General features: G+C 39.2%; 1 long non-coding RNA gene across 1 annotated transcript; it reads right to left on the reverse strand.

Annotated features, from left to right (window-relative positions):
- Positions 1-2,829: 2,829 nt before the first annotated feature.
- LOC139795520 (uncharacterized) lies at positions 2,830-19,057 on the reverse strand. The gene is made up of 4 exons (XR_011725543.1): positions 18,961-19,057; positions 15,853-15,972; positions 6,758-6,921; positions 2,830-3,307 (listed from the first exon to the last, which is right to left on the reverse strand). It is a non-coding gene; the product is annotated as an uncharacterized lncRNA (long non-coding RNA).
- Between the last annotated feature and the right edge of the window lie 233 nt (positions 19,058-19,290).

Consider the following 19,290-nt stretch of genomic DNA (forward strand, 5'->3'; position numbering starts at 1 on the left):
CCTCAGCAGGTACCTTCCAGCTCCCTGCTCCCACGGCTGGCAACTCGCGCTGTGCCTGGAGCTGCTGCTCCTGCCCTCGCCAAGTGGCTGGAAGGCGTGAAAAGCCCCCCCAGGGGCTCCTGGAGAAGGGGGCACATGGAAGAATGATCATAGATTTGCAGGGAAAAAAAACAAACAAAAAAACCCCACCAACAAACAGCCAGGCATCTGCTGCTTAACAGGGAGTGTTTTTTTATTATTGTTATTTTTTATTTTATAACTCTAGTCTTTCCGAAGCCTCCACCACCACTGATTATCAGCCTTGAACAGAGAACTGGAGTCACAGGATCCGTTTGGAAATACAGGGAGGAAAAATGTAATTTCCTGAGCTATATCTCGGCTGGAATATCAACGTTAACGCCCTTCAGAGGCAGAAAACTACCATGAGTTAATTAATTGTTACGGTCAGTTAGAGGGAGCCTCATCTTTTGTTTCAAAGGACTAGATGCACAGCAGCAAATCCTGGCATCAGTAATGTGTACACAGAGAGTATATGTTATTTCTGAAGAGTAAAATTCGAAACTTGGAGTGAAATCAGTGCTAGATTCTGCTTTAGGCACAGTTCCTTCATTAAATTAACTGTATGCTGAATTGACGCAATTTCTAACCTTTTGCTAAAGTTCGGTGGTAAAGTTCATGATGCAAAGTTGGCTATGAATCTGCCCAAGATTAAGAAACAAAGTTTCCACAAATTCGAGTCCATTTGAAAAAAGTTTTGTTTTTTTTAAAGCTGAAATGCAGAAGATACTTCTACCAAGCATTTATCTTAATATATACATACAGTAAAATGTGGCCCAGATAAATGAAATCATGCAGGAAGCCAGTTCTCTTTCTACAGAACAAGAATAATATCAAAATCATGATGATCTTGGTCATGACATTTAAATATCAAGATGCTCAGCATTTATATACAGAATTATTATGATTTTTTCATTATAAGAGGTAATCCTATTTGGCATGTTAACAATAAACACTTGAGCCCAAAATCAAAAAGTAGTTTTTAATGCAGATGCACACAGTGTAATCCTTGGAATCTGTCATGGTGAACAAAGTTTAAAAGATACAGATGAAGAAAGTCAACATTAGAAACCTAACATTTGTAACCTGGTAAATTACTTGTCATCTTCATAGAAACATAAATTCTCTAAATATAACACAAAGCTGCTTATTTCACAATATGCACTTGTTTTTAGCATAATGGTGAACAAAGGCTCAATGTCATTGACAAAATAATTAAATTGCAGTGGTTTTTAGCATCCTTTTCAGCTATGTTACGGATCTCTGACAGCATCGCTTCAGCTGCTTGCAGTGCAGAGAAGCAAAATTTTTCAGCTGCTTCTTTGATCAATCAATGTAGTGAGATGTAAGAAGCACAAAATTTGCAGTAACTGAAAAAAAAAATTCTGATAGTGCCTTTTAGCACAGATATGATGGCATGATAGTGTGGATGTGCAGGCATCCCAGGGACCTTTAGCAAAGATGGAAATGGGGACTGCCTGGTGCTACTTTCTGTAAATATTAAGATGATTTACTGAAGCAAATTTGAGTTCACTGCAGCTTTTCAAACAAGAATGTCCAGAATAAACTTCCCTTCATGCCTCTTCCCTTCTCTCTTTAGGTCAACCCAACATTTGGGGTTGTGTCACAATCTTGTGGGATACCATAGAGAATATGCCAAAACCTACAGATAACTGTAGAGGACAGAAGGAAACCTGAGAGACATTTATGAATAGCCTACAGAGAACTTGTTTGGATAGGAAAAGAGATGCAGGAATATATGAAGTGGATTGTTAGTACAGCAAACAGCAGATGACACAAGACTGTCAGAGCCTAAATAGAGATAATATTTAGAAAAGATGAAAATTTAAAGAAGTTACAGAGGTCATACAAAATTATTTCAGTCACTTTTGGCTTGTTCTAAGGAATGTCTTTATTTCAAAGACTCCCTGGCTGCCAGTTTATGAATCTAAATGTATCAGCATTGCACAGATGCATGGAAATTGATAAATTAAGTTGTTCAATTTGATTGCACAACTGGAACAGAAGGCAGCACAAAATTAAAACTGACCTCACAACGAATGATATCTTTATCTGGCAGAAAATTTAATTAAAATATTAGTAATATTAGTGGATTTTATTTTCTGACCCCAGAATTTTAGGTTTAAAAAAAAGCAAGTAGGCAACTGTCAAAGTACACGAGGATAGATTATTGTTTTTTTTCAGCAGCCATGTGCGTTTATGTTTTTAGCAGAAGTGAAACTGAATGGGAGTAGCTTTTTATTTCAGCAGTATGCCTTTTATTACACCAACAGTCCTAGAACCTGCAATATAAATGTAAGAGGCAGAAATAACATCCTAGTAACAAAAACAGGTCTTTCAAATAGCTTTTCTTAATTTCTACTGCAACTACCCTTTAAATTGCTACCTATTCCTGGGGCATAGATACTGTTACTAGTTTTTCCTCATTTAACCACTAGTATCAGATAGGATTGTACATGCAGCTGTGCTTTTGTCATTTGTGGGTTCTACAGCTCTTTCCTTTATACAAAGAATACTAATGAAGAAAGAGAAAGATTTGGTATGTGTAGGAAATTAAGTATGTTATATGAAAATTTTTCTCCCAGTACCTGCCACAAGGCAAAACTTTTACTTTGTTTTATGAGCATTATGCAGAATATGGTACAACTTGTTCTTTTTTTAAAAGACACAATGAAATGTAGTAATCAGAGGGTTCTTCACTGTAAACTATATGCAAAAAAGAAATGCTTGACAAAAACAGCTCTGTAGTTTTTCCTTCTAATAAATTAATTATTTTAATGCCACTAAAATATCTTTAAAAGTAAAAGCAAAGTTAACTACAAATATACCCCCTATCAGCAGCAGACACTAGAAAGCAGGCTGTTAGGTATGATTAGTCTAGCTCTACTTCAATGTGCTGAAGATAGAATTTTCATTTTTTCTTGGTCACAGATTAGAAATGCTCTTCTGCAATGCAATGAAGAGTAAAACATGAGCAATACTTGCATCTAGTATCTACAGGACTCTCTGAGACCATTTCTTTATTATGTAGAAGTTGTATGAAGAGCTACTCCAGTGCCAAAATAAAACACTGAGATGTGTTTCTACCTGGAAATATGCAGCTTCTTCCATCTGGAGTTTTGTTGCTTTCACAGAAGATCACGTTGGGGGTTTTTTGAAAGAAAAAGAACTCAGTTCTCTGTGTCGTACAATTTTAAGGTTTGCTGCAATTGATCTGCAGTGTGAACCTCTGAAAGAAACTAAAGAGTCAGGCTGTATATACTCCTGTTCAATCATCCGTTACCACTGTGATTCATTCACTTCAGCAGCTTGCATGATGCCTGCCAAAGCTTGTTCAGCAGCATGGTTTCACACTCATGCTATAATAAGAGCCAGCTAGCTTGATGGAGGTAGAGTATTTCTGTCTACACACTGTCATCTCACATGCTGCATGTCAGATCTCACCAGGCTTGATAGCATTGACTCATCACTATTAAAGGAGTATTTGTTAGTAAGAGTAGCATGAGGTCAGAAACGTTCTGAGGATTATTATTGTTTTATCACTTCTGCTGGGGTTTGTCGTTTTGGTTTTTTTTTGGTTGTTGGTTTGTTTTTTATTTCCTGTCCAAAAAAGCACCTGTGTAGCAGATCCTCTCCCATTATTAAAACGTCACAACCCAAGTAAGAGATGTGTGTACCTCAGCTGTGCCAAAAGCAGTGTGCTTTTGCTGTGTAAAGCTGGTCTTTGGGCTTAAAGCTTTGCCTGTAAAGCTGGGCATAGCTAAAACCACTGGCACTGGACAGATAAATGATTGTCCTTAGATATAAAGAGACTGAAAATGTTTCTGTGTCAACACCTGTATTGTAACAGTCTGGCTACAATAGCTTATGTCTCCCCAGGAACTGACTTCGGATGTGTGAAAATAAACTGCACTGATTAAACTGCGCTGAAAATAAACTGACTACTTGAACTTGATTATCAACAACAGAGTAAGCTTGCTTAAAGCTAGCTTGGTTCCTGATAAATCACACTGTGATTCTTTTCCCAGCTGGGTAACAAACATACTCAGTGACCATCTGAGGCACATTTATAAACCAGACCAAGATGATTGCAGTGCTTGTTTGCGTTGTATTCAGTATAGTAATTTCCTGCTCAAGGAAGCTTCACTGAACAACTGGGGCCCATCTTCTGAAACCGCGTTCTGTAGACTCTTAGCACATCTCTCTTTTTTCTGTGTGTGCCTGACAGTGCAACTTAGTGCATTGCTGCATTCAACACTCCATGTTTTCAGGCATCTTGTGAGTGTGAACACTTGCTTGTGTTAAAAGTTCTAAAGTGTTGCTGTTTATTTTCATCAGCCCGGAAAGCAAAAAAACCTCTGAGACTGTATCTTTTAAAGTATCTGGTTATGCATCTGAGAGTCTTTATATATCTGCCTTACAACAGCTGCATTATCCTAGCAGAAAACAGCTGTGATACGTACATCAAAATTCCCTGCCCAAGGATATCTTCTACACCTCCTGTCTATCTCTCCTCCTTCCATCAGTTCTTTTTATAAAAGTGACAGCAGTCAGAGAAAAGCAGTGTAGCTGGCATATTCCTTTACCCCAGCAGTTCCTGGCTGTTCCATCAGTTGTATGGAGTCATAAGCAGCCACGAGAAAACTTTAATCTTAATTTAATGTTAGTCCCTGCAAACATTTATGTAAGCATCAGTTCACTTATATAATAGGCACGCCAAAATCAGTGGGATGGCCATGGGAGCAGTTACTCATATATAAAAATGTCTGTAGGATCCATTTCCTCCCTCTGCTCTGAATCATCTGAAGTGATTTAGCACCTGCACCTTCACAAGGTGAGTTTTATGGTGTAATCCTCTTGATGGCTGAGTTCTGGTGAGCAGCAATAGGAATTAAGTTATGTTCCACTTGCTGCAATGCTTCCCTCTCCAGAAGTTAGCAAGGTAGTAACTCATTATACAGCTCCTGCTTGTCTCCAGTTCTACAGTGTTTCAGGCTTTATTTTACACCTTAATTTCTGTCTGCTTCATTACTTAAAAAAAAAAAAAATTACCCCATTGTGAATATTACTGTTTTCATCCTTCTAAATACTTGAACAGTTCCTGCAGTATAAAAGACTCTAGAGTCATGTGACATCACCCAAATTCATGCAGAATTTTTTATTCTTATTTGACTCTTACTGGCCCCTGTTATTTCTTCTATTATTGTTTTGCATTTCCTCTTCTTCATAGGTACTGTTGCTTATTTTAAGACACGTCCATGCTAGGAAACATAGCACACAGCACTTGAAATAACTGTTGAATGATGTGACCTAATCTGCTTTCCTGGCAGCAGCGGTCTCTCCAGCTACAGCCAGCTGAGGAATCCAGTTTATGACACTTACATTAGGGACCTGAGATCTGTGTGACATTCTCTGCTGAACAGCTACAGAAAATGTAGCCTCATGCATTTAGCACCTCTACGAGGCAGTTCGGAAGGAGACATAGAAGTTACTTATGAATGACACTGCTTCTGAAACCTTCCTAGACAAAAATAATGGAGAATCACAAAGGACAGTGCTGAAGCTCTGGAAGATTGAAAAGCTGGCCAGCAGAGTTTAACAGCTTCTTCCTCCATTTTTCCTTCTTTTCTATTTCCTCCCCAGAGACTCTCAACAAAATAAAACTTTCTATAAGATTTTCAAGAGTCTCTTATCTGTATCCGTTTTGTATAATAGAATTCACACATTATGCAAAGAATCTGACGTTATGGGTCTGTGGGTATCACACAGCATTTGGCTGCCTTTTTAGTAACTTCCACTGAGATAAGAGATCTCCAGGATCTCCAGGTTGATGATAAATGCACACTGGTAGTTGCCTAGGTAATAAATTGTTACGGCTGTCTATTTGCTTGACTGAGACAGGTATCTGAGCCATTTTCCTCTTTTACTCTTGCCAGCTTAAGCAGCTCTGCTCATCCCACTAGCCAGGAGACTATCTGAAGTTTAGGGAGGCTTCTGTTTGTTTGAAAATAAGAACAATGGCAGGTAAATTGGATGATCCAGCCATTCTTGTGACACCACCAGCAGCACAGGAGGGTGGACTAAATAAAGGAAAAGCAACAATCCCAATGCTCTCATCTGTATTATTTTAAGATTTATAACAAATGCAGACGCTCTCACACAGTTTCAGACTTCATTCAGCATGGCCTTCATGCATTTCTGAGGAAAAAAATTATGCTCTACTTAACATATCCATGCTCGTCACCTTTCTGAAACCTGTCTCCAAGTACTTTACATTTTGACCTTTCCAGAAGATGGATATAGGTTCAAATAACATGAGTTATAGCATATGTACATATGGTTATATAATAGAAAGCAATACCATGCTGAAGTTACCATGACTGAACCATGACTGAAGTTACTGAAGCATCATCTGACTTTTGACTTCAGAATTCCCATCTTTTCATAATTAAATTCACAACTGTCATATTTCAGTTTTGGTTTATATTTGAATGCATGTGTGCATTCATCTTTTCAAAAAACATACGTATTAGCCAAAACAAAACATTCAGACATTTAACAATGTACTCTATGAAGATGAGTATTAATATTTAGTGTAGAATTCAATGGATAAAATTATTCTGGAACAAAGGGTTTGGCACAAACACAACAAATCCGGTTTTTTAAATTTTGTTTTTACCTGAGGCTGCAGAATCATATTATGGAACTTTGCAGAAGTGCAAATGAGCACAAATCTTACCCCAGTTATGCCTTTTCTTGCCATCCTCCTTCCTCTCTCCATTTTGCCTGGCTAGTGCCACGTGCATCCGTCACAGCTGCAGAGCCTACACAGAGCCAGCAGCACTACCTCTGTAGATGAACTGAAAAAGTTATGCCTTTCACTGGATACCTTGTGGAGTTTTATATATTCCTCATAAACCTCACACATGGCATAACAGTTTCAGTTGTTGAGAGGAAAATATGTTACAGATAAATGGAATATCATCTGATTTTACTGTCCTGGCTAACGGGAATTAAATTTACGAATGTAGCCATGAGCTGTTTTAAAAAGGAAAAAAAAATAATAATATTTGGTAAATTCTATTAGGTTTTATTTTAACTATTTTATTATTGCCATAGCAATGCCCTTAGTGAAAGCGTGCAAGGGTGCATCATTTTGCTTTTTTTCCTAGGCTCATAATTTTCCAAAAATCTTCACAATGCACTTTCCAGAATCAGGTTCTATCCAAAAAAGGGTTTTGACAAAAATATGCCCGAAATTCATTTAACATTTTGAAATCTCATTCATATTCTTTCATAGAACTACCCATTGAAGAAGCACTGAAATACTTAAATACTTCAGGTTAAGAGCATCTTAAAAAAGTCTTTTATGGACATAACCATATATATGTACACAATTCATGCAAATATTCACCTCAGTCTGCTGCTGTAGTTATTGCTTTCCAGTTGCTACCATGCTAATGCTCAGGGAAGATCAGAGTATTGGGCAAATAATTATTTATAGTGCATCTGCCAAGGGCAAGTTCAGTAGCACAATTTGAGACAGCATTGTCAGTTATCAAGCATTCTTGTTTTGATTTAAAAGATGAAGATAAAGGTCTTGTTATCTTTATGGGTAGCTAGCATCATCTATATATGACAATTATATTACTGATACCATGACTGTGGTTTGCTTGAGATAAATAAAGTGATGTTACTGATTTTTAAACAATTTTTATGCTAAATTATGTATCTCGAGAATAACTTGTAACTTTACTCTATTTTTACTTAGCACTGAAAATGTTGTTTTTTTTTTTTAATAAGATGGTTTCTATTGGCACTTGTGTGTTGATTTCACTATGACAGTGAGACTAGAATGGGATTTGTTTTTTAAGAGTAGCTATTTTAAATCTAAATTGTATTCAAGCTATTCAACTCCACAGCAGTTACTTTCAGCTCTGGTGACAAACAGCAATACAAACAAAGGTGTTTAATTTTTGTAGTTCTTCTTTCCAGCCAGGGAAATGTGTTGGTGGGTAATGGGGTGGCATTTTTGAAACCGAGGCTCTGTCATTTTCCAGTTCCTTCTCCAGTATAGGCTGGATGCTATGGCCTGTTTGAGCCCTAATTCTGCTCTATATCTATAGATAAGATGAAGTCTGGGAGACAAATTTTCTTAACCCTTAATCCCAACAGCCCTGAGAAACCAATCAGCCCTGCTACTTAGCCTATACATTAAGAAATTCACATAGAATATCCTGAACTCATCTAAAAGACTCCAGCTTTCTACCAATGCCTAGATGTTTCAGCATACAGAGCTAGGGAAAAAAATGCTTATCTGCAGATTCAGGACCCAGTTTTCAACAGGACAAGCACACAGTGTTCTTTTAATAGTATTGGAGAAGGACTGCTTGTCCACAAGAGCTTGCTTGTCCACAAGTTGGAAGGTAAAGTGTGTTTTTTGGGGTTTCATACTTGGACAGTAGGTTTTTTTACAAAACTTAACATTCACAATGTCTTTTGCTTTTGTTGTTAAAGACATACAAAATCCTGATATTCAAAGTGTAAATTCTAACCATTGCATTTTACATGGCAAATAAACCAAGCTTGTAATTTTTTGGATGTGGTCAGCTTTGCCGCTCTGCAGAAAATGAGGGTGACACCCTTATTCATTTGTACAAGATCAGATTCTGAAAATCTTAGACTCCTCTGATTTAAGCAGTTGTTTCCCCTGCGTGAGGTTTGTCCAACCAACCGAGAGATGAATTGGCTCTGTGCTCTTCTCCATTCATAGTACCGCACCTCAGGTGAGCTTTCTGGTATATTTTAATTATCACACTGCCTGTATATTAAAATAGCCTGTAAACATGTTTAGTGTGGCAAGCACTTAAAATCTATTTATATTACCCATATTTTTCAGTTTCATTTCATGCTACATTTATTAAAGCTATTCTAAATTTCCTTGTCGTGTCCACAACAGCCTGCCAACCAGAGTGTTGAATAAGAGGATTTAATTGTGAATGGATCTCTGTCCCTGAAATAACTAACTTACATAGACTCCAGGAAGGGATGTTTTGCCTGCCTTATCACTTGCCTGAAGACGGTAAGGGCATAGCTATCAAAATTACCCTCTGATGTAATGCAGTGAGTATGACTCCTCTAAAAAGCTGCAAGTTGTAAGTGTCACAGTCACAGTTTGTGGAGTTACCATCACAGAGTCCAGTCTGCTGTGAACTGTCAAGTCAAATGATCTTTTTGTAAATTTGTAAGCTTTCTGCCCGAGAAAGCACTTACAAACAACCAGGTGTTGTTTGTTTAAATCTGCCATTTAAAGTCTGTCTTGTTTGATCATCAGCATTTTGGTCCACAGCTCAATAACTCAGCTGCACTGACGAGTTTTCTTCATGATATATGCTATTTGCAATTTCTAGTGCAAACCAGAAGTGAATCTGATTACTAGCTTGACATCTACAGAGCCTTATATTAATGCATAAATATGAAGATGTGACATATTGGCCATCAGAGTCCTAGAAGCTGAGTATGAAAATATGGCTATTTGCATACAAGCATAATCTGAAGATATTGTTTACATGTACAGTACCTGTATTCAGAGCTACATAAAGAATCAGCCAGCTAGCCTTCATGATGTTACAAAGCAAGTCTGCTAAGTTTTCCAACTGCATCTTTTTAACATAATTCATCCTTTGTTTACCATGACAGGGCACATCCAGATGTGATATTTAATTGTAGGTCTTGTTAGTAGTTGTAGCTAGATGCAGAAGATATAGAAAGGATGGAAGAGCAGGAACAAGAGCTTATTGTAGGTACTGCCTTTCTGGTCTAACTTGAGCCTTATACTTGTATAACTTGAGCATTATACTAACCTGGCTTAAGTTTTCATTGAACAAGGGCTGACTGTGCTGAATTTAGCAGATTTTTTTTTTCAAAGTCAGAATTCTGCCTTAAAAATAACAAACTGAGGTTTAATTTATGTAATTTACTTTCATGCATTTATGAACCATGCTTCTCATTTCTGTATATTGCTTGATTTTTCTGCTTCCACATGCTTGGATTACATGACACTTTGTTCCAAAGCCACTTAGTTCTCACTGAGAGTGATCCTCATTTCCCTATGACCTGCCTAGCTGAAAAAATCTTCTTGGTGTATTTATATTAGAAAAAAAATGGCAGAACTATAAATACTGCTCCAGCGATGCTTATCAGCCTAAAACTGTACTGAAGTGTGCCTTTTTACCAGTATAACTAAATCAGCAACAGAGATGCTACTCTGTTGTCCTCATAGATGCCCATCATTAGCTCACTGTGAAAGTCTCATTTATTGTGCATAAGTAGGAAAAAAGTTTTTTCTTATCAATAAAATAAGACACAATTTCAGTGCCAGAAAGATGCACTTTTTTTTTTTTTTTTTTTTTTTAAGGGCGAGAAACTCATAGGATCATGGAATATTATGTGTTGGACGGGACCTCTAGACCTCTAGAGATCATCCAGTCCAACCCTCCCTTCCAAAGCAGGATAACCTAGGTCAGGCCACACAGGACTGCATCCAGGTGGGTTTTGAAAATCTCCAGAGAAGGAGACTCCACAGCCTCTTTGGGCAGCCTGTGTCAGTGCTATTACCCTTACAGTAAAGAAATTCTTCCTCATGTTGAGGTGGAACTGCCTATATTCTATTTATGCCCAGTAGTCCTTGTCCTATTACTGGACACCACTGAAAAGAGATTGGCCTCATCCTCTTGACACACACCCCTCAGACATTTATAGACATTAATAAGATCCCCTCTCAGCCTTCTTTTCTCAAGGCTAAAGAGCCTGAGGGCTGGTCTTTGGAGCAGAGACTGAAGCAAAGAAAACATTCAGCAGCTTTCTAAGGAATAGGCTGCACGGTTTGGTCCTTGAATGTTCATCCATCTGCATGCTCCTCATTTTTTTCAATCATTTCTTTTCATTTTTTTCAAACATTTTTTTCAATCTAGTACAAGGCCATTAAATCAAGCTGCCCTGTTTTGCATTTTCTGTGTGAAATGGAAAATCATTGAGGGAATTACAATGTTCATTGTCTCTGGACAGCTTTGCATTTCATCTGCATTTGGTAGGGCTAAACCTTTAAGAAAACCTTTGCAAAATCAAAGAGCTTCAAATTGAGCTGAGTGACCTGGCAAGAAATCAGAGTAGCTTGGTAGGAGGATGTGGTCACAGCAGAAAGCCAGACATATCCTAGGCCAGCTGATTATTGCTGCAGGCCTCCTTGCTCCAGAGTCCTGACCTACCAGGAGCCTGAAAGGGAATTTCACTGGAGAGCTTCTTCTTGTCTCTCCCTTGCCCGGGTGCTCCATCCCTTACCCTCTGTGGGCAGTAGCAGTAGCACGGCCTACACTGACTTGACTTTCAGGTTATTGTGGTGTGAGTCACAACCCTGCTACATGCTGCATGACACCCGCAAGGGCACACTGTACAAACAGCGTGACTGGGGAGGTGCTTTGCCTCTTGCTTGGATATCAACACTCAGCCACAGGGTGAAAACACAGGGAGAAAATGCTCAGGGACTCTGGTTCTCCCTCCCCAGGCTCTCTAGTACAGTTGGAGGAGAATTCAAGTTACACCTGTTTGGGGAAGGTGTAACCTGTGACTTGGGCTGCCTAGCTGGCTCAACAAGCAGGAACGGGTCAGGGTGATGCAAGCCCTGCCCCTGCCCTTCCCTGCAAGACTATTTGTTCCCTCATAAGTATCAAGCAGACTCTGACACTTTAAAGTAGGGGGGAGGGGAAAACAGACACACAACCATCTTTGAAAGCTACAGACGAAAATAATCTGGCGTTATTATGGTATTTTTACAGAAATACATTTAGTTGCTTTATTTCGGTAACAGGAATGTGGAATTCATGAGAGCAAGCACAAGACAGAACAGATATTCAGTGAATGGCTACTGAACCAGTAATCAAATATTATGGTGCTAGGACAAGTTCAATAATTTTCAGCAAAGTCCAGCTAAGAGTCTCGCAACAGAAAAGGATTCCTAAAGTATTTTACAGAAGTGAAGCTTGCTCATCTGTACTACTGAAAAGGTCAATGTAGTCACTGTTTATGAATCTGGTTTTGAGGTGTTCCAGGAAAAATACAATAGTGAATAAAGGGTGCTTCATCCACAAAAATATATTTTCAAGTACTCTTAGAAATGAAACAGTCACCAGCTCTTATGACACTGGATGCTTCAAAATGGATCCTTTCAAGGGAAGGAGGACAATAAACCATTCTTGCAGGAAGTCTCAGTTGCTAGCAACGTTGGCCAAGTTTAAAATTTGCTGGAGAGGAGGAGATGAGGATGTACTAAATCAGACTGGGCTGAAGGTTACAACTGGACAAGCAATATATTATTTTCACTCTACTGGACTAAGTTAGATCCTTGTTCTGCTTATAAGCAACCTATTAACTGCTTCTAAAATTTCAAAACAAGAAAAAAAAAAAACCTCCCACGTGCGTCACAAATTGGAATTACTTGTACAAAACATTCTTCAAACAAGTTTAAACTAATGCCTATTGCAAGTATTCCTCTGAGTATTCGACATTTGTGCCATGATATTTGTGAGATTTGTGGCATTTATGATGTATTTATGCTTCATGAGCAAGTGCCTCACTCAGAAGGCTGTTGCTATTCTGCCCTGGGAGTTCTCCCCTTTCCAGGGAGGCACTGCACTCCCCTGAAAACGAGGGAAAACAAGGGAAGGTGGGACATGGAATGGTGCTTCAGTCCTCTGATGTCTGTTCAGGGGTAACATTCCTGTATTTGGTTGAAGAAATTCAGCTACTAGCCTGACATACACTTTGGCAGATAAGCAAAGCAAGTCTCTTGTCTCTTCTCAAAGACCTAACATGAGGTGAGGCCATGATGCAAAAAAAAATTACTTTGTGATGTTTCCCAAGATTTCCACTTGGAAAGTGGAAAAGCCACTAGGAAGAACTCTTAAGTCTCAGCTCCACGAGCCATGTTAACTAGAGACAAATATAATCTCAGACAAAACTTTTATCTTCGGTTTTGAAATCTAGTGCTTGAAATATGCTAAATTTTCACTAAGCAAAACAGCTAATAGAAACGGATCTGTATACATAAGCCAGCCTTCTCATTCTGGGGACCTGAATCACGACTTTTGAGTGCTTTGGTTAGCAACTCTGTATTTAACTGTGACCAAAATGTTCAAAAATAGTTCCTCACTATTTATGCAGCTATATTTATGCTTGGTAAAAGCCACACTAAGCTACTAAAAAAAGAAACCCAGAATTTGGCAGCTAGCTAGGGCATGTTAACAAAGATCAATATGTAACACTGACTCTTCAATCTAAAGTTATCAATTATTGCCTCTGCAATGACAGAGTGACAGAGACTGACTGGAGCTGCTCTGAAGTAGTCCTCATCTTGTCACTCTTTCTTCAAGTGTGATGCATAGAGCAATAGTATTCAAATTGTCTGACCTCCCAAAAGGGCAGGCTCACCAGGCAAAAATTATATTTCCTTTTAAAGTGAAAAACACTGTGATCTTGTAAGGTACAGAAATGGAAAGCTGTGGCAACTGTTCCTGATTGAACACAGAGAAACCTTAAACAATTACCTGCATTTCCTGCTCTTGTCTGCCCCAATCTGATTTATTTGTTGTTATTACTTGCTATTATCCACTCACATAGGTTATATTTTTGAGAGCTGTTTTTTTGGGACAGAAACCATCACTTTCCTTTTTTTTTTTTTTTTTTTTTTCCCCAAGACAATAGTAGATATTCTGGTGTTACTCTTTTGCTTGCTATATTGTAAGTATTAAATAAATGATTATTTGAGTCAATCAATTCCTACTCTCAGTGTTGTGTTCAAAGCTTTGATAGGAGGCAAACGAAGTACTGAAAATCCATTTGTTTGGGCCTCTGTGTGGGATACTTTCAAATTCCGGAATACAGGGTTTGAAAACTGACATCTGGAGTAATAAAGATAAGGTTTTTTTATCTACTCTACATGCCTTTTGACATATGTAAGCATTCTAGATGGAAATTATGTCACAAATGTGTCCATCCCGTTATATGATTGGCAGTCTCAACATGACAAAACGTCTTAAAACTCCTCCAGCTTAAATTACAAATATATCAGAACCTGGTCAATCCTTACTCAGAGAAGTAACCAACCTCTTCTCATCCTAATGTGGCTTATGCAAATGCCAGACAGTCACAGCTGCACCTCCTCAGGGCACCAGCTGCTCCCTATGTGCTAACCTAGGAGACCAGGACAGACTACAGGTGGGTCTGTCATTGTATTGATTAGTAGAAAAAAACCCTCTAACCCAAAACAAAAGATAACACAATAAAAAAGAGAATGTATACTGCTCTAAACAGGGCAGGTAGCTCTTGAGGGAAACTCCTTTTCTGTAAAATAAAGCAATATTGCAATACACTGGCCTGCATGTAAGCCTGTGCTGGCACTATTGCCTTGAAAATAATATGATGGAAATTTCTCCATCTCTCATTTTGATTTTCAGTTATTCTGCCTGAAACTCCTGTATATCCTTCCTTTCTAAGACTTGTATCATCCTGTCTCTGTGGTGCAAAATCTTGTGTTGAGTTATTTATTTCTATCTGTACATTTCTTACACGTACATACCGATATGAATATGCTATATGCACTTTAACAGGATGTGTGTGTAAAACAGACTTGCATATGTAACTGGTAACTAATGTAAAGACTAACAGGTTTAAAATTATGCAAAAGGTGTTTTGGATGACTGTATTGGCTATAACTAGCTGTGTCATGATGTTTGATAGCTACTGCATGACAGACTCTGCACATTACTCAATAGCACTTAATTTAACTTTTTGTTAAATATGTACAAGAAGGACATAGAAGCATCCCTTATTTTTATCTTCAGAAATCAGCTGCCATTACTCTGGATTACATGGGAGATGGGATCTTAGAATCCCTTCATTTTACACCACTAGGACACATTGCCAAGTAATTTATCCAGTTAGTGTTGGAAATGAAGATTATGTGTACGATAAAATATGCAGAGTGAACTATGCAAATAACTGTGCCTTGTGACCTGCCACAGTGGTCCTCCTGTAAACGTTCCTGGGAAGATACTTTGTCACTTGAGAAGCTGCACTTCCTCCCCATCTTCCCCCTGCCCACAGGGACAGCATCAAGAGACTGAAAAGCAAACAGGCCTGATGCCCACGAGAAACAAAAGTGTGTTTCTGTCCTTCTATGGGTTCTACCTTTGTAGAAATTAAATCCTGCTCTTAAGACAAAATTCACATGAGCTACCTGGAGAACAACCCTTTCAAGACTGCCTACAAAACACAAAGAATTTTTTCAGTTGAGTTCTTTCAGCCTATTGCTGATAGACATATATTTGTGTGTGTGTGTATATATATATATACACAAATACTAAAAAACAGATTTTAAAAATTCCAAAATATTTTTCTGTACTTTTTTGATATTTTCATGTTCTCTAGCTCTGTCATTTTACCAAAAAGACAAAAATATTTTATTAATGCTAACTGCTATTATGCTATTCAGCTGCCTAATGAAATGCCTTCGAGTGCAATGCGAAACCCACATGCTCTTCTTTCAAATCCAGAGGATTTGAAAAATGTAATTGTAATAAAACATAGTCTGTTTGTTGGTCCAGCTTACAACCCAGTACCCAGCAGGAAAAGTCACAGTGAACATAAGCATGAAAAAGAAAAAAAGGTAAACAGTTCTTGCTAGTATTACATATATACATCTGTAAGAACAAGGCTGACAGTTATCTCAGAGCCCTGAACACCAAGGTTTTCCTTTGAGAGAAACTGTTCACAGTTTTTTCTTTAGAAAGACGACTCTGAGCTTGGATTCTTTCCTATGGTGCTGAATGCCAGCTTGTTCTGCAAACAAAAGGAAGGAATTTAAAAGGACACAAAGCTAAAGGACTTCTGGATAGTCAGGGAATTGTAATAGAAGAAAGTTTGCACTATTTAGAGATGCAGAACTTACTTCATTGCAGTATGTGTGCATTGCTCTTCTTCTGTCCAAAGTGACTCTTCTACCTGTGAAACTGAATAGCTAATAGAAGGGCAGGAAAAGGCCCTCATAAAAATTGAATGACTCTTTTTTTGTGTCTTGTTGCTGTTTTTTTCCCAGCACTAAGAACAAATGACCCTGAGATTATTGAAAGTGATACTTCCTCTGCAGGTCTTGGTATTTAGGAAGTGTTTGCTCTATTTATTTTTATTGTCTGTGCTAGACCTTTTGGTTCCCTGCCCCTTTGCTCTGGTGAGCAGTGTCTTGAGGCAGAAATGGCACCAGCAGCACAAGCTGAACAAAATGCTTCTCTGGCCCATCAGTGAAGCAGATGGGATTATATGTTTATCTTGTCCCTCAAAGGTTGCCTGCACTGTCTGGTCAGTGCAGTCTGGCAGGCTCCAAGAGCTGCAGCTCTGCACTCCAGCTAGGAGAAGTTGCACCTTTTTCCATTTCCATCTAAACCCACCACATGGCAAGGCCAGGCCATTTTCCTCAGACCCTATTTTGAGATGAATAGAAGCCAGGTTCGTTATATGTTTGCTTGTCACAGTGTGGAGAATGATTTAGTGCCTGACTCCTTTATGGGCAGCAGCCCTCTGGGCAGAGGGACGAAGTGGTGGCACTCATCCAGATGGACATCCCCTGGGTGACTCGGCCTGGCATTCACAAGACATGCTGGGACAGAGGCTGAAGGACCAGCAGAAACAGGACAATGGAGTAAAGATGATCTGCAGAAAGGACACTGCTCCTTCCTACACTGGTCTGTAGCTGGGGGCTCCATAGCTAGCGGCAAAGCCAGGCAGAGGTGACTCACTGAAGTGACTCAGAGGTGACCTGTGACACAGCTCGCCTCTGACAGCATCTGCTCTTCTGACCAGAGACCAGATGACCAGCTGAGAAGAACAACTGCTTTGGGACGTTCCTTGTGGGAATGGGGAACTGTGGGGTTGTCTTTGGCATTGGGGAGGCTTCACCTCCCTTGCCCTTTGGCACATATTACCGTGCCATCTGCCAGAGAACACCTCTGGCAGCAGGTCTGCCTGGTTAGACGGTACACGTGGCCCAAGCCAAGCCCTCAGGTTTTGCATTTGAGGACACGCAGAGCACCCACAGATCCGCCGCCGGTATGGAGCAGGAGGTGTGGGAGCTCACGGCAGCCACAGCCTGGTGCAGAGGTGTGGGAAGCAGTCACACCTCTGGCCACGGGAGGATGGCCTCATCCCTATCAGCCCCTGAGTCACACAGCTGTCTGCAGCTTTAGGCATGTCTGCTAGCACCACAAGTCTCTCTGCTGCCTGAGTAATTTCTATCTGCTTTGGAGACGGAAGTCAGGTGAACTCTAATGATGAGATTGACTGAAAGATTACCCTCCCAGCTCACTGGTGCTGCTTTGCCACCCCAGTGCTTTTACTGCACGGCTCTTCTGAGAAATCACATGAATGAGAAACCAAACCCACACAGTCATTTATGGCAGAGTATGGAGGGATGGGTTAATGGTGTGAATAGTCTGGGGAATAATCTGGTCTCAGGGACAGCTGAAACCTTTTCTCTAAGTCAGATTTAATTTGGAAACAGCTGTAATGGCTCAAAATGTTACCATTTCCTTGCTATCCTTTGCAGTGCGGTCTGAGCTGCAGCAGATGAGAGCTTTTAAGCTCAGCGAAGTGACTGTGCTCAGAGGCAGGTGGATAGTGCTCTTTCAGGAGGGTGATCCCTCAGAGCAGACAGCTGAAAACAAATGGTCAAATGCAGGCCATAGTATCTTAAAGCACCGAAGCTGTTTGTATTGTTGTGAAGGTTAAGCCATCTTGTTTGTCATTTGAAATTCCAGGCTATCAGAATTTTCTATGTACATTTTCTAAGGAACATTTTAATAATTAACCAAAGTAGTTTTACACGAGCAAAATATATATTGATTATTTTGGGGCTGTAGAATGCTTGTTTATGTTTTTCCTCAAATGTCTCCAAAAATATCAAATTTGCACATATGGGATGTATAACTCAGAAAAGCTGCTGCAGATCATGATATTGGATTTATTTGTCAGCAAAATCCTCTCAAAATACAGAAATTATTTAAGTGCTAATGGCACTTAAGATAAGCTTGATGTTTTGCTCTTTTATGTAAGTAACTGCAGTGTCCTAAAGCACTTCAGACAATTTTTCTAGGATGCAGAGGTCACTCTGAAATTTTCTGATGACCCAGTCTGATTGATCTTTCTTATGTAAGATGACAAAGACACAAACAAAACACCAAATACACAAACAAAATTATTATGTGACATCCCCTTTGAAACAGTTCCTAACCTAGCCTCAAACACCTCTGGAAACTTAAAAACACCTTAGGGGCTTCCTTAGGTTAGGAATGCATGAACCAGAAAAATCATATTTCTTGACCAGAAAAGTAGACCTTGCTTTCTAGAGTAAGCACAAAAGTTCTTTTCTTTTTAAGTTAATTTCAGTCCAAAAGTGATCTGGGCAAAATCACAAAGGCTATATATCTAAAATACTGGCTCCCCTACACATTCAGTAGGAACACTGAGCTTAAGCTCACCAGCAACTCATGTAGCCACAACCTTGAGCAAGCAGGCAATACTTTTCATTCTTAAAGCTGTTAACAAGCACAGACTCACTACACAGAAATAGAGGAAGCACATAAGCACATGTTGTCACCCTCATTTTACTCGTAGGGAGCATAAGAATTGCTTTACCCAAAGAGGGTCATCAGGTGCTGGGTTTAAGTATGCAGGACAAAAAAAAAATAGCTACCAAAGCAATAAAAAAAATCCAGGTGAGGCTGGAACCTACAGAAAGGAAAAAAATAATTGTTTAAAGAAAGTCTCTCTACTTACTGCACATATAAAGGCCTCTTCTGGAGCTGTGCTGTGCTGGGTGTTTACTGGGGTCCAGTGACTTGGGTGGAGTGGCACTGGGTAAGAAACAAACTGCAGAAGCAGCAGTAACAGATTTAAAGGTCACCAAGCTCATGCACTTTGGTAAACAAGTGAACACTGCAATGCTGCGAACACTGTGCCTACTGTCTATTGCACTACATGCCATTACTGTTATGCTATTACTCTTTTCACTGTCATTACAATAGAAAACTCAGTAGAGAACTGTAAAGCATCAGATTATCAGAGGATAAAGTGCAGGGTATCAAACAAAGTAGCTTGCATACATGT

The sequence above is a fragment of the Heliangelus exortis genome, chromosome 3 (assembly GCF_036169615.1).
Source record: "Heliangelus exortis chromosome 3, bHelExo1.hap1, whole genome shotgun sequence".
Lineage (NCBI taxonomy): Eukaryota > Metazoa > Chordata > Aves > Apodiformes > Trochilidae > Heliangelus > Heliangelus exortis.